Source organism: Schistocerca gregaria, chromosome 9 (genome assembly GCF_023897955.1).
Source record: "Schistocerca gregaria isolate iqSchGreg1 chromosome 9, iqSchGreg1.2, whole genome shotgun sequence".
In the NCBI taxonomy this organism is placed as follows: Eukaryota; Metazoa; Arthropoda; class Insecta; order Orthoptera; family Acrididae; genus Schistocerca; species Schistocerca gregaria.
This window is the reverse complement of record NC_064928.1, coordinates 9,284,302-9,298,582: the sequence shown is the minus strand read 5'-3', so window position 1 is coordinate 9,298,582 and position 14,281 is coordinate 9,284,302. Positions and strand designations below refer to the sequence as shown.

General features: G+C 49.1%; 2 non-coding genes across 2 annotated transcripts; both read right to left on the bottom strand.

The window, feature by feature from the left end:
• Positions 1-438: 438 nt before the first annotated feature.
• Trnaa-cgc (transfer RNA alanine (anticodon CGC)) lies at positions 439-511 on the bottom strand. Its single transcript has one exon. It is a non-coding gene; the product is annotated as a tRNA-Ala (tRNA).
• A 2,809-nt stretch (positions 512-3,320) lies between these two features.
• Trnaa-cgc (transfer RNA alanine (anticodon CGC)) lies at positions 3,321-3,393 on the bottom strand. Its single transcript has one exon. It is a non-coding gene; the product is annotated as a tRNA-Ala (tRNA).
• Between the last annotated feature and the right edge of the window lie 10,888 nt (positions 3,394-14,281).

Sequence of the window (14,281 nt, the reverse complement as noted above, 5' to 3'; positions counted from 1 at the left end):
CTACGCCCGCCCCCCCGAAGACTAATGGTGCTACATACAGCCATATAGACGACACAGACCCTTGCACTCTGATTATTCAGCAGACAAACACTACTCTTTATGTATCCGTTAGGGTGTCTTTCAGGTTTCGTGCATTCTGTATCGAATCGTAGTTGGCCACAATGAAAGTGGCACGTATAACGTCGAAAATAGAATTCGGACACCGCTCTGATTAAGACCAACGTGTTGTCCACCCTCTAGACTTCAATGAGGTTAAGCCGCGATACCTAAGACAGATCTACACTCGATAACACCTCGATAACAGCCGGTCCCCACACTTACATCTTGCTCTCCTTACGTCAGTATACATCATATCAGTCTGTGACGCTGGCTTTGCAACATCTTGCGTGCCTTTAGGTTCGCCGCGACCAACACTTACCATGCACTGACCACAAAACATTGAGGCGCAGCGGCTTGAACCCTGGACCTTTCACATGCGAAGCGAACGCTCTACCAACTGAGCTACGCCCCATGCACGAGCAAACTGCGCTATTCCCCATTCTTTGCGACTCAGATGCGCACGGACACGATGGTTGTTGGTTTGTAGCGGTGAAGGGAGCAGAGTACAAAGGCGCGGACCCGTTCATATACACAAAAGTTCCAAGTAGTTTCGATGCTCTGGTATTACAAATGCAAATTCCGTCTGTTTTTAACGTCTTAAATTGAAAGAGCCGTCACAAATTGCTCCGTTTTCACTCCTTGTCGACAATCATACAGCACCTGAGGTAACAAACACATCTCGAGCCCCATTGTGCACTCCATTATTCATGCCAACTCAGTGCCTCGCTCTTTACTACTGTGTACCAATCTTGTCGTCCAACTGCAAAACACTGGGCCACAACAAGTTTCCGCGTCTCCATTGCACTGCGCATACTACGAAACGCTCCCCAAACTTGGCACTCACCCTCGCAGCCGACTTTTCCGACTTTCCACGACGCTCACGCTAGTGACAGCATTATTTATAGTTCGACGTCGCGCCAAAGCGAATGAGCACATTTCGCCTACGGCTTAGGCCGCCCTCCTAGTGTGGCTGCTCGGTGTCTGCAGGCAGCGAGGGTCTGCAAGCTTCCTGTGTTCGCACCTATGTCACCTGTGCTTGCTTGTCAGAGACAGACTATCGCAAAACATACAACTCACTCCATGAATTGATTGCTACGGCATCTGTTATCAGCAGTCACAACTAGCAACACCAGTAGCAGCTGACTGCACGCAAAGAATTGGAATGTGCAGTGGGATTTACGTGAACTCGGCGCAAGCTTGTATCTTCCTAGACACATCTGCTGGTTGTGAATTATTCCACCTGCATATCAAGGTGCGCATGTAGGTGTGTTAAAAATTCTGGAGGCACTGGGTATTGATCCCAGTACCTCTCGCATACTAAGCAAGCGATCTACCATCTGAGCTACGCCCGCCTCCCCGAAGACTGATGGTGCAACATACAACCATATAGACGACACAGACCCTTGCACTCCCATTATTCAGCAGACTAACACTACTCTCTATGTATCCGTTAGGGTGTCTTTCAGGTTTCGTGCATTCTGTATCGAATCGTAGTTGGCCACAATGAAAGTGGCACGTATAACGTCGAAAATAGAATTCGGACACCGCTCTGAGTAAGACCAACGTGTTGTCCACCCTCTAGACTTCAATGAGGTTAAGCCGCGATACCTAAGACAGATCTGCACTCGATGACACCTCGATAACAGCCGGTCCCCACACTTACATCTTGCTCTCCTTACGTCAGTATACATCATATCAGTCTGTGACGCTGGCTTTGCAACATCTTGCGTGCTTTTAGGTTCGCCGCGACCAACCCTTACCATGCACTGACCACAAAAAATGGAGACGCCGCGGCTTCAACCCTGGACCTTTCACATGCCAAGCGAACGCTCTACCAACTGAGCTACGCCCCATGCACGAGCAAACTGCGCTATTCCCCATTCTTTGCGACTCAGATGCGCACGGACACGATGGTTGTTGGTTTGTAGCGGTAAAGGGAGCAGAGTACAAAGGCGCGGACCGGTTCATATACACAAAAGTTCCAAGTAGTTTCGATGCTCTGGTATTGCAAATGCAAATTCCGTCTGTTTTTAACGTCTTAAATTGAAAGAGCCGTCACAAATTGCTCCGTTTTCACTCCTTGTCGACAATCATACAGCACCTGAGGTAACAAACACATCTCGAGCCCCATTGTGCACTCCATTATTCATGCCAACTCAGTGCCTCGCTCCTTACTACTGTGTACCAATCTTGTCGTCCAGCTGCAAAACACTGGGCCACAACAAGTTTCCGCGTCTCCATTGCACTGCGCATACTACGAAACGCTCCCCAAACTTGGCACTCACCCTCGCAGCCGACTTTTCCGACTTTCCACGACGCTCACGCTAGTGACAGCATTATTTATAGTTCGACGTCGCGCCAAAGCAAATGAGCACATTTCGCCTACGGCTTAGGCCGCCCTCCTAGTGTGGCTGCTCGGTGTCTGCAGGCAGCGAGGGTCTGCAAGCTTCCTGTGTTCGCACCTATGTCACCTGTGCTTGCTTGTCAGAGACAGACTATCGCAAAACATACAACTCACTCCATGAATTGATTGCTACGGCATCTGTTATCAGCAGTCACAACTAGCAACACCAGTAGCAGCTGACTGCACGCAAAGAATAGGAATGTGCAGTGGGATTTACGTGAACTCGGTTCGAGCTTGTGTCTTCCTAGACACATCTGCTGGCTGTGAATTATTCCAATTGCATATCAAGGTGCGCATGTAGGTGTGTTATAAATTCTGGAGGCACTGGGTATTGATCCCAGTACCTCTCGCATACTAAGCGAGCGCTCTACCATCTGAGCTACGCCCGCCCCCCCGAAGACTAATGGTGCTACATACAGCCATATAGACGACACAGACCCTTGCACTCTGATTATTCAGCAGACAAACACTACTCTTTATGTATCCGTTAGGGTGTCTTTCAGGTTTCGTGCATTCTGTATCGAATCGTAGTTGGCCACAATGAAAGTGGCACGTATAACGTCGAAAATAGAATTCGGACACCGCTCTGATTAAGACCAACGTGTTGTCCACCCTCTAGACTTCAATGAGGTTAAGCCGCGATACCTAAGACAGATCTACACTCGATGACACCTCGATAACAGCCGGTCCCCACACTTACATCTTGCTCTCCTTACGTCAGTATACATCATATCAGTCTGTGACGCTGGCTTTGCAACATCTTGCGTGCCTTTAGGTTCGCCGCGACCAACACTTACCATGCACTGACCACAAAACATTGAGGCGCAGCGGCTTGAACCCTGGACCTTTCACATGCGAAGCGAACGCTCTACCAACTGAGCTACGCCCCATGCACGAGCAAACTGCGCTATTCCCCATTCTTTGCGACTCAGATGCGCACGGACACGATGGTTGTTGGTTTGTAGCGGTGAAGGGAGCAGAGTACAAAGGCGCGGACCCGTTCATATACACAAAAGTTCCAAGTAGTTTCGATGCTCTGGTATTACAAATGCAAATTCCGTCTGTTTTTAACGTCTTAAATTGAAAGAGCCGTCACAAATTGCTCCGTTTTCACTCCTTGTCGACAATCATACAGCACCTGAGGTAACAAACACATCTAGAGCCCCATTGTGCACTCCATTATTCATGCCAACTCAGTGCCTCGCTCTTTACAACTGTGTACCAATCTTGTCGTCCAACTGCAAAACACTGGGCCACAACAAGTTTCCGCGTCTCCATTACACTGCGCATACTACGAAACGCTCCCCAAACTTGGCACTCACCCTCGCAGCCGACTTTTCCGAGTTTCCACGACGCTCACGCTAGTGACAGCATTATTTATAGTTCGACGTCGCGCCAAATCGAAGGAGCACATTTCGCCTACGGCTTAGGCCGCCCTCCTAGTGTGGCTGCTCGGTGTCTGCAGGCAGCGAGGGTCTGCAAGCTTCCTGTGTTCGCACCTATGTCACCTGTGCTTGCTTGTCAGAGACAGACTATCGCAAAACATACAACTCACTCCATGAATTGATTGCTACGGCATCTGTTATCAGCAGTCACAACTAGCAACACCAGTAGCAGCTGACTGCACGCAAAGAATTGGAATGTGCAGTGGGATTTACGTGAACTCGGCGCAAGCTTGTATCTTCCTAGACACATCTGCTGGCTGTGAATTATTCCACCTGCATATCAAGGTGCGCATGTAGGTGTGTTAAAAATTCTGGAATCACTGGGTATTGATCCCATTACCTCTTGCATACTAAGCAAGCGCTCTACCATCTGAGCTACGCCCGCCCTCCCCGAAGACTAATGGTGCTACATACAGCCATATAGACGACACAGACCCTTGCACTCCCATTATTCAGCAGACAAACACTACTCTCTATGTATCCGTTAGGGTGTCTTTCCGGTTTCGTGCATTCTGTATCGAATCGTAGTTGGCCACAATGAAAGTGGCACGTATAACGTCGAAAATAGAATTCGGACACCGCTCTTAGTAAGACCAACGTGTTGTCCACCCTCTAGACTTCAATGAGGTAAAGCAGCGATACCTAAGACAGATCTGCACTCGATGACACCTCGATAACAGCCGGTCCCCACACTTACATCTTGCTCTCCTTACGTCAGTATACATCATATCAGTCTGTGACGCTGGCTTTGCAACATCTTGCGTGCCTTTAGGTTCGCCGCGACCAACACTTACCATGCACTGACCACAAAAAATGGAGGCGCAGCGGCTTGAACCCTGGACCTTTCACATGCGAAGCGAACGCTCTACCAACTGAGCTACGCCCCATGCACGAGCACACTGCGCTATTCCCCATTGTTTGCGACTCAGATGCGCACGGACACGATGGTTGTTGGTTTGTAGCGGTGAAGGGAAAAGAGTACAAAGGCGCGGACCCGTTCATATACACAAAAGTTCCAAGTAGTTTCGATGCTCTGGTATTACAGATGCAAATTCCGTCTGTTTTTAACGTCTTAAATTGAAAGAGCCGTCACAAATTGCTCCGTTTTCACTCCTTGTCGACAATCATACAGCACCTGAGGTAACAAACACATCTCGAGCCCCATTGTGCACTCCATTATTCATGCCAACTCAGTGCCTCGCTCTTTACTACTGTGTACCAATCTTGTCGTCCAACTGCAAAACACTGGGCCACAACAAGTTTCCGCGTCTCCATTGCACTGCGCATACTACGAAACGCTCTACAAACTTGGCACTCACCCTCGCAGCCGACTTTTCCGACTTTCCACGACGCTCACGCTAGTGACAGCATTATTTATAGTTCGACGTCGCGCCAAAGCGAATGAGCACATTTCGCCTACGGCTTAGGCCGCCCTCCTAGTGTGGCTGCTCGGTGTCTGCAGGCAGCGAGGGTCTGCAAGCTTCCTGTGTTCGCACCTATGTCACCTGTGCTTGCTTGTCAGAGACAGACTATCGCAAAACATACAACTCACTCCATGAATTGATTGCTACGGCATCTGTTATCAGCAGTCACAACTAGCAACACCAGTAGCAGCTGACTGCACGCAAAGAATAGGAATGTGCATTGGGATTTACGTGAACTCGGCGCAAGCTTGTATCTTCCTAGACACATCTGCTGGCTGTGAATTATTCCACTTGCATATCTTCCTAGACACATCTGCTGGCTGTGAATTATTCCACTTGCATATCAAGGTGGGCATGTAGGTGTGTTAAAAATTCTGGAGGCACTGGGTATTGATCCCAGTACCTCTCGCATACTAAGCAACGGCTCTACCATCTGAGCTACGCCCGCCCCCCCGAAGACTAATGGTGCTACATACAGCCATATAGACGACACAGACCCTTGCACTCCCATTATTCAGCAGACTAACACTACTCTCTATGTATCCGTTAGGGTGTCTTTCAGGTTTCGTGCATTCTGTATCGAATCGTAGTTGGCCATAATGAAAGTGGCACGTATAACGTCGAAAATAGAATTCGGACACCGCTCTGAGTAAGACCAACGTGTTGTCCAGCCTCCAGACTTCAATGAGGTTAAGTCGCGATACCTAAGACAGATCTGCACTCGATGATACCTCGATAACAGCCCCACACTTACATCTTGCTCTCCTTACGTCAGTATACATCATATCAGTCTGTGACGCTGGCTTTGCAACATCTTGCGTGCTTTTAGGTTCGCCGCGACCAACCCTTACCATGCACTGACCACAAAAAATGGAGGCGCCGCGGCTTCAACGCTGGACCTTTCACATGCGAAGCGAACGCTGTACCAACTGAGCTACGCCCCATGCACGAGCAAACTGCGCTATTCCCCATTCTTTGCGACTCAGATGCGCACGGACACGATGGTTGTTGGTTTGTAGCGGTGAAGGGAGCAGAGTACAAAGGCGCGGACCCGTTCATATACACAAAAGTTCCAAGTAGTTTCGATGCTCTGGTATTACAAATGCAAATTCCGTCTGTTTTTAACGTTTTAAATTGAAAGAGGTGTCACAAATTGCTCCGTTTTCACTCCTTGTCGACAATCATACAGCACCTGAGGTAACAAACACATCTCGAGCCCCATTGTGCACTCCATTATTCATGCCAACTCAGTGCCTCGCTCTTTACTACTGTGTACCATTCTTGTCGTCCAACTGCAAAACACTGGGCCACAACAAGTTTCCGCGTCTCCATTGCACTGCGCATACTACGAAACGCTCCCCAAACTTGGCACTCACCCTCGCAGCCGACTTTTCCGACTTTTCACGACCCTCACGCTAGTGACAGCATTATTTATAGTTCTACGTCGCGCCAAAGCGAATGAGCACATTTCGCCTACGGCTTAGGCCGCCCTCCTAGTGTGGCTGCTCGGTGTCTGCAGGCAGCGAGGGTCTGCCAGCTTCCTGTGTTCGCACCTATGTCACCTTTGCTTGCTTGTCAGAGACAGACTATCGCAAAACATACAACTCACTCCATGAATTGATTGCTACGGTATCTGTTATCAGCAGTCACAACTAGCAACACCAGTAGCAGCTGACTGCACGCAAAGAATAGGAATGTGCATTGGGATTTACGTGAACTCGGCGCAAGCTTGTATCTTCCTAGACACATCTGCTGGCTGTGAATTATTCCACTTGCATATCAAGGTGGGCATGTAGGTGTGTTAAAAATTCTGGAGGCACTGGGTATTGATCCCAGTACCTCTCGCATACTAAGCAAGCGCTCTACCATCTAAGCTACGCCCTCCTCCCCGAAGACTGATGGTGCTACATACAACCATATAGACGACACAGACCCTTGCACTCCCATTATTCAGCAGACTAACACTACTCTCTATGTATCCGTTAGGGTGTCTTTCAGGTTTCGTGCATTCTGTATCGAATCGTAGTTGGCCACAATGAAAGTGGCACGTATAACGTCGAAAATAGAATTCGGACACCGCTCTGAGTAAGACCAACGTGTTGTCCACCCTCTAGACTTCAATGAGGTTAAGCCGCGATACCTAAGACAGATCTGCACTCGATGACACCTCGATAACAGCCGGTCCCCACACTCACATCTTGCTCTCTTTACGTCACTATACATCATATCAGTCTGTGACGCTGGCTTTGCAACATCTTGCGTGCTTTTAGGTTCGCCGCGACCAACCCTTACCATGCACTGACCACAAAAAATGGAGACGCCGCGGCTTCAACCCTGGACCTTTCACATGCGAAGCGAACGCTCTACCAACTGAGCTACGCCCCATGCACGAGCAAACTGCACTATTCCCCATTCTTTGCGACTCAGATGCGCACGGACACGATGGTTGTTGGTTTGTAGCGGTGAAGGGAGCAGAGTACAAAGGCGCGGACCCGTTCATATACACAAAAGTTCCAAGTAGTTTCGATGCTCTGGTATTACAAATGCAAATTCCGTCTGTTTTTAACGTCTTAAATTGAAAGAGCCGTCACAAATTGCTCCGTTTTCACTCCTTGTCGACAATCATACAGCACCTGAGGTAACAAACACATCTCGAGCCCCATTGTGCACTCCATTATTCATGCCAACTCAGTGCCTCGCTCTTTACTACTGTGTACCATTCTTGTCGTCCAACTGCAAAACACTGGGCCACAACAAGTTTCCGCGTCTCCATTGCACTGCACATACTACGAAACGCTTCCCAAACTTGGCACTCACCCTCGCAGCCGACTTTTCCGACTTTCCACGACGCTCACGCTGGTGACAGCATTATTTATAGTTCGACGTCGCGCCAAAGCGAATGAGCACATTTCGCCTACGGCTTAGGCCGCCCTCCTAGTGTGGCTGCTCGGTGTCTGCAGGCAGCGAGGGTCTGCAAGCTTCCTGTGTTCGCACCTATGTCACCTGTGCTTGCTTGTCAGAGACAGACTATCGCAAAACATAGAACTCACTCCATGAATTGATTGCTACGGCATCTGTTATCAGCAGTCACAACTAGCAACACCAGTAGCAGCTGACTGCACGCAAAGAATAAGAATGTGCAGTGGGATTTACGTGAACTCGGCGCAAGCTTGTATCTTCCTAGACACATCTGCTGGCTGTGAATTATTCCACTTGCATATCAAGGTGGGCATGTAGGTGTGTTAAAAATTCTGGAGGCACTGGGTATTGATCCCATTACCTCTTGCATACTAAGCAAGCGCTCTACCATCTGAGCTACGCCCGCCCCCCCGAAGACTAATGGTGCTACATACAGCCATATAGACGACACAGACCCTTGCACTCCCATTATTCAGCAGACTAACACTACTCCCTATGTATCCGTTAGGGTGTCTTTCAGGTTTCGTGCATTCTGTATCGAATCGTAGTTGGCCACAATGAACGTGGCACGTATAACGTCGAAAATAGAATTCGGACACCGCTCTGAGTAAGACCAACGTGTTGTCCACCCTCTAGACTTCAATGAGGTTAAGCCGCGATACCTAAGACAGATCTGCACTCGATGACACCTCGTTAACAGCCGGTCCCCACACTTACATCTTGCTCTCCTTACGTCAGTATACATCATATCAGTCTGTGACGCTGGCTTTGCAACATCTTGCATGCCTTTAGGTTCGCCGCGACCAACCCTTACCATGCACTGACCACAAAAAATGGAGGCGCCGCGGCTTCATCCCTGGACCTTTCACATGCCAAGCGAACGCTCTACCAACTGAGCTACGCCCCATGCACGAGCAAACTGCGCTATTCCACATTCTTTGCGACTCAGATGCGCACGGACACGATGGTTGTTGGTTTGTAGCGGTGAAGGGAGCAGAGTACAAAGGCGCGGACCCGTTCATATACACAAAAGTTCCAAGTAGTTTCGATGCTCTGGTATTACAAATGCGAATTCCGTCTGTTTTTAACGTCTTAAATTGAAACAGCCGTCAAAAATTGCTCCGTTTTCACTTCTTGTCGACAATCATACAGCACCTAAGGTAACAAACACATCTCGAGCCCCATTGTGCACTCCATTATTCATGCCAACTCAGTGTCTCGCTCTTTACTACTGTGTACCAATCTTGTCGTCCAACTGCAAAACACTGGGCCACAACAAGTTTCCGCGTCTCCATTGCACTGCGCATACTACGAAACGCTCCCCAAACTTGGCACTCACCCTCGCAGCCGACTTTTCCGACTTTCCACGACGCTCACGCTAGTGTCAGCATTATTTATAGTTCGACGTCGCGCCAAAGCGAATGAGCACATTTCGCCTACGGCTTAGGCCGCCCTCCTAGTGTGGCTGCTCGGTGTCTGCAGGCAGCGAGGGTCTGCAAGCTTCCTGTGTTCGCACCTATGTCACCTGTGCTTGCTTGTCAGAGACAGACTATCGCAAAACATACAACTCACTCCATAAATTGATTGCTACGGCATCTGTTATCAGCAGTCACAACTAGCAACACCAGTAGCAGCTGACTGCACGCAAAGAATAGGAATGTGCAGTGGGATTTACGTGAACTCGGCGCAAGCTTGTATCTTCCTAGACACATCTGCTGGCTGTGAATTATTCCACTTGCATATCAATGTGCGCATGTAGGTGTGTTAAAAATTCTGGAGGCCTTGCGTATTGATCCCAGTACCTCTCGCATACTAAGCGAGCGCTCTACCATCTGAGCTACGCCCGCCCCCCCTAAGACTAGTGGTGCTACATACAGCCATATAGACGACACAGACACTTGCACTCCCATTATTCAGCAGACAAACACTACTCTCTATGTATCCGTTAGGGTGTCTTTCAGGTTTCGCGCATTCTGTATCGAATCGTAGTTGGCCACAATGAAAGTGGCACGTATAACGTCGAAAATAGAATTCGGACACCGCTCTGAGTAAGACCAACGTGTTGTCCACCCTCTAGACTTCAATGAGGTTAAGCCGCGATACCTAAGACAGATCTGCACTCGATGACACCTCAATAACAGCCGGTCCCCACACTTACATCTTGCTCTCCTTACGTCAGTATAAATCATATCAGTCTGTGACACTGGCTTTGCAACTTCTTGCGTGCCTTTAGGTTCGCCGCGACCAACCCTTACCATGCACTGACCACAAAAAATGGAGGCGCCGCGGCTTGAACACTGGACCTTTCACATGGCAAGCGTACGCTCTACCAACTGAGCTACGCCCCATGCACGAGCAAACTGCGATATTCCCCATTGTTTGCGACTCTGATGCGCACGGACACGATGGGTGGTTGGTTTGTAGCGGTGAAGGGAGCAGAGTACAAAGGCGCGGACCCGTTCATATACACAAAAGTTCCAAGTAGTTTCGATGCTCTGGTATTACAAATGCAAATTCCGTCTGTTTTTAACGTCTTAAATTGAAAGAGCCGTCACAAATTGCTCCGTTTTCACTCCTTGTCGACAATCATACAGCACCTGAGGTAACAAACACATCTCGAGCCCCATTGTGCACTCCATTATTCATGCCAACTCAGTGCCTCGCTCTTTACTACTGTGTACCAATCTTGTCGTCCAACTGCAAAACACTGGGCCACAACAAGTTTCCGCGTCTCCATTGCACTGCGCATACTACGAAACGCTCTCCAAACTTGGCACTCATCCACGCAGCCGACTTTTCCGACTTTCCACGACGCTCACGCTAGTGACAGCGTTATTTATAGTTCGACGTCGCGCCAAAGCGAATGAGCACATTTCGCCTACGGCTTAGGCCGCCCTCCTAGTGTGGCTGCTCGGTGTCTGCAGGCAGCGAGGGTCTGCAAGCTTCCTGTGTTCGCACCTATGTCACCTGTGCTTGCTTGTCAGAGACAGACTATCGCAAAACATACAACTCACTCCATGAATTGATTGCTACGGCATCTGTTATCAGCAGTCACAACTATCAACACCAGTAGCAGCTGAGTGCACGCAAAGAATAGGAATGTGCAGTGGGATTTACGTGAACTCGGCGCATGGCAGATCTTTCCGACATCGGCTTGAGATTCTTACAAGAACACTTGTACTGTTTCTAAATTAAGTGTAGGCGTGGGAGGAGGGTGCTTCCTGCGCACTAATAACAGCACGCTTGTCAATTGTGATTGCTAATCATTCGCTTGTATCTTCCTAGACACATCTGCTGGCTGTGAATTATTCCACTTGCATATCAAGGTGCGCATGTAGGTGTGTTAAAAATTCTGGAGGCACTGGGTATTGATCACAGTAACTCTCGCATACTAAGCGAGCGCTCTACCATCTGAGCTACGCCCAACCTCCCCCCCCCCCCCCGAAGACTAATGGTGCCACATACAGCCATATAGACGACACAGACCCTTGCACTCCCATTATTCAGCAGACAAACACTACTCTCTATGTATCCGTTATTGTGTCTTTCAGATTTCGTGCATTCTGTAGCGAATCGTAGTTGGGCACAATGAAAGTGGCAAGTATAACGCCGAAAATAGAATTCGGACACCGCTCTGAGTAAGACCAACGTGTTGTCCACCCTCTAGACTTCAATGAGGTTAAGCCGCGATACCTAAGACAGATCTGCACTCGATGACACCTCGATATCAGCTGGTCCCCACACTTACATCTTGCTCTCCTTACGTCAGTATACATCATATCAGTCTGTGACGCTGGATTTGCAACATCTTGCGTGGCTTTAGGTGCGCCGCGACCAACACTTACCATGCACTGACCACAAAAAATGGAGGCGCCGCGGCTTGAACCCTGGACCTTTCACATGCCAAGCGAACGCTCTACCAACTGAGCTACGCCCCATGCACGAGCAAACTGCGCTATTCCCCATTCTTTGCGAATCAGATGCGCACGGACACGATGGTTGGTTGGTTTGTAGCGGTGAAGGGAGCAGAGTACAAAGGCGCGGACCCGTTCATATACACAAAAGTTCCAAGTAGTTTCGATGCTCAGGTATTACAAATGCAAATTCCGTCTGTTTTTAACGTCTTAAATTGAAAGAGCCGTCACAAATTGCTCCGTTTTCACTCCTTGTCGACAATCATACAGCACCTGAGGTAACAAACACATCTCGAGCCCCATTGTGCACTCCATTATTCATGCCAACTCAGTGCCTCGCTCTTTACTACTGTGTACCAATCTTGTCGTCCAACTGCAAAACACTGGGCCACAACAAGTTTCCGCGTCTCCATTGCACTGCGCATACTACGAAACGCTCCCCAAACTTGGCACTCACCCTCGCAGCCGACTTTTCCGACTTTCCACGACGCTCACGCAACGCTCACGCTAGTGACAGCATTATTTATAGTTCGACGTCGCGCCAAAGCGAATGAGCACATTTCGCCTACGGCTTAGGCCGCCCTCCTAGTGTGGCTGCTCGTTAACTGCAGGCAGCGAGGGTCTGCCAGCTTCCTGTGTTCGCACCTATGTCACCTTTGCTTGCTTGTCAGAGACAGACTACCGCAAGACATACAACTCACTCCATGAATTGATTGCTACGGCATCTGTTATCAGCAGTCACAACTAGCAACACCAGTAGCAGCTGACTGCACGCAAATAATAGGAATGTGCAGTGGGATTTACGTGAACTCGGCGCAAGCTTGTATCTTCCTAGACACATCTGCTGGCTGTGAATTATTCCACTTGCATATCAAGGTGCGCATGTAGGTGTGTTAAAAATTCTAGAGGCACTGGGTATTGATTCCAGTACCTCTCGCATACTAAGCAAGCGCTCTACCATCTGAGCTACACCCGCCCCCCCGAAAACTAATGGTGCTACATATAGCCATATAGACGACACAGACCCTTGCACTCCCATTATTCAGCAGACAAACACTACTCTCTATGTATCCGTTAGGGTGTCTTTCAGGTTTCGTGCATTCTGAATCGAATCGTAGTTGGCCACAATGAAAGTGGCACGTATAACGTCGAAAATAGAATTCGGACACCGCTCTGAGTAAGACCAACGTGTTGTCCACCCTCTATACTTCAATGAGGTTAAGCCGCGATACCTAAGACAGATCTGCACTCGATGACACCTCGATAACAGCCGGTCCCCACACTTACATCTTGCTCTCCTTACGTCAGTATACATCATATCAGTCTGTGACGCTGGATTTGCAACATCTTGCGTGCCTTTAGGTGCGCCGCGACCAACACTTACCATGCACTGACCACAAAAAATGGAGGCGCCGCGGCTTGAACCCTGGACCTTTCACATGCCAAGCGAACGCTCTACCAACTGAGCTACGCCCCACGCACGAGCAAACTGCGCTATTCCCCATTCTTTGCGACTCAGATGCGCACGGACACGATGGTTGGTTGGTTTGTAGCGGTGAAGGGAGCAGAGTACAAAGGCGCGGACCCGTTCATATACACAAAAGTTCCAAGTAGTTTCGATGCTCTGGTATTAGAAATGCAAATTCCGTCTGTTTTTAACGTCTTAAATTGAAAGAGCCGTCACAAATTGCTCCGTTTTCACTCCTTGTCGACAATCATACAGCACCTGAGGTAACAAACACATCTCGAGCCCCATTGTGCACTCCATTATTCATGCCAACTCAGTGCCTCGCTCTTTACTACTGTGTACCAATCTTGTCGTCCAACTGCAAAACACTGGGCCACAACAAGTTTCCGCGTCTCCATTGCACTGCGCATACTACGAAACGCTCCCCAAACTTGGCACTCACCCTCGCAGCCGTCTTTTCCGACTTTCCACGACGCTCACGCTAGTGACAGCATTATTTATAGTTCGACGTCGCGCCAAAGCGAATGAGCACATTTCGCCTACGGCTTAGGCCGACCTCCTAGTGTGGCTGCTCGTTGTGTACAGGCAGCGAGGGTCTGCCAGCTTCC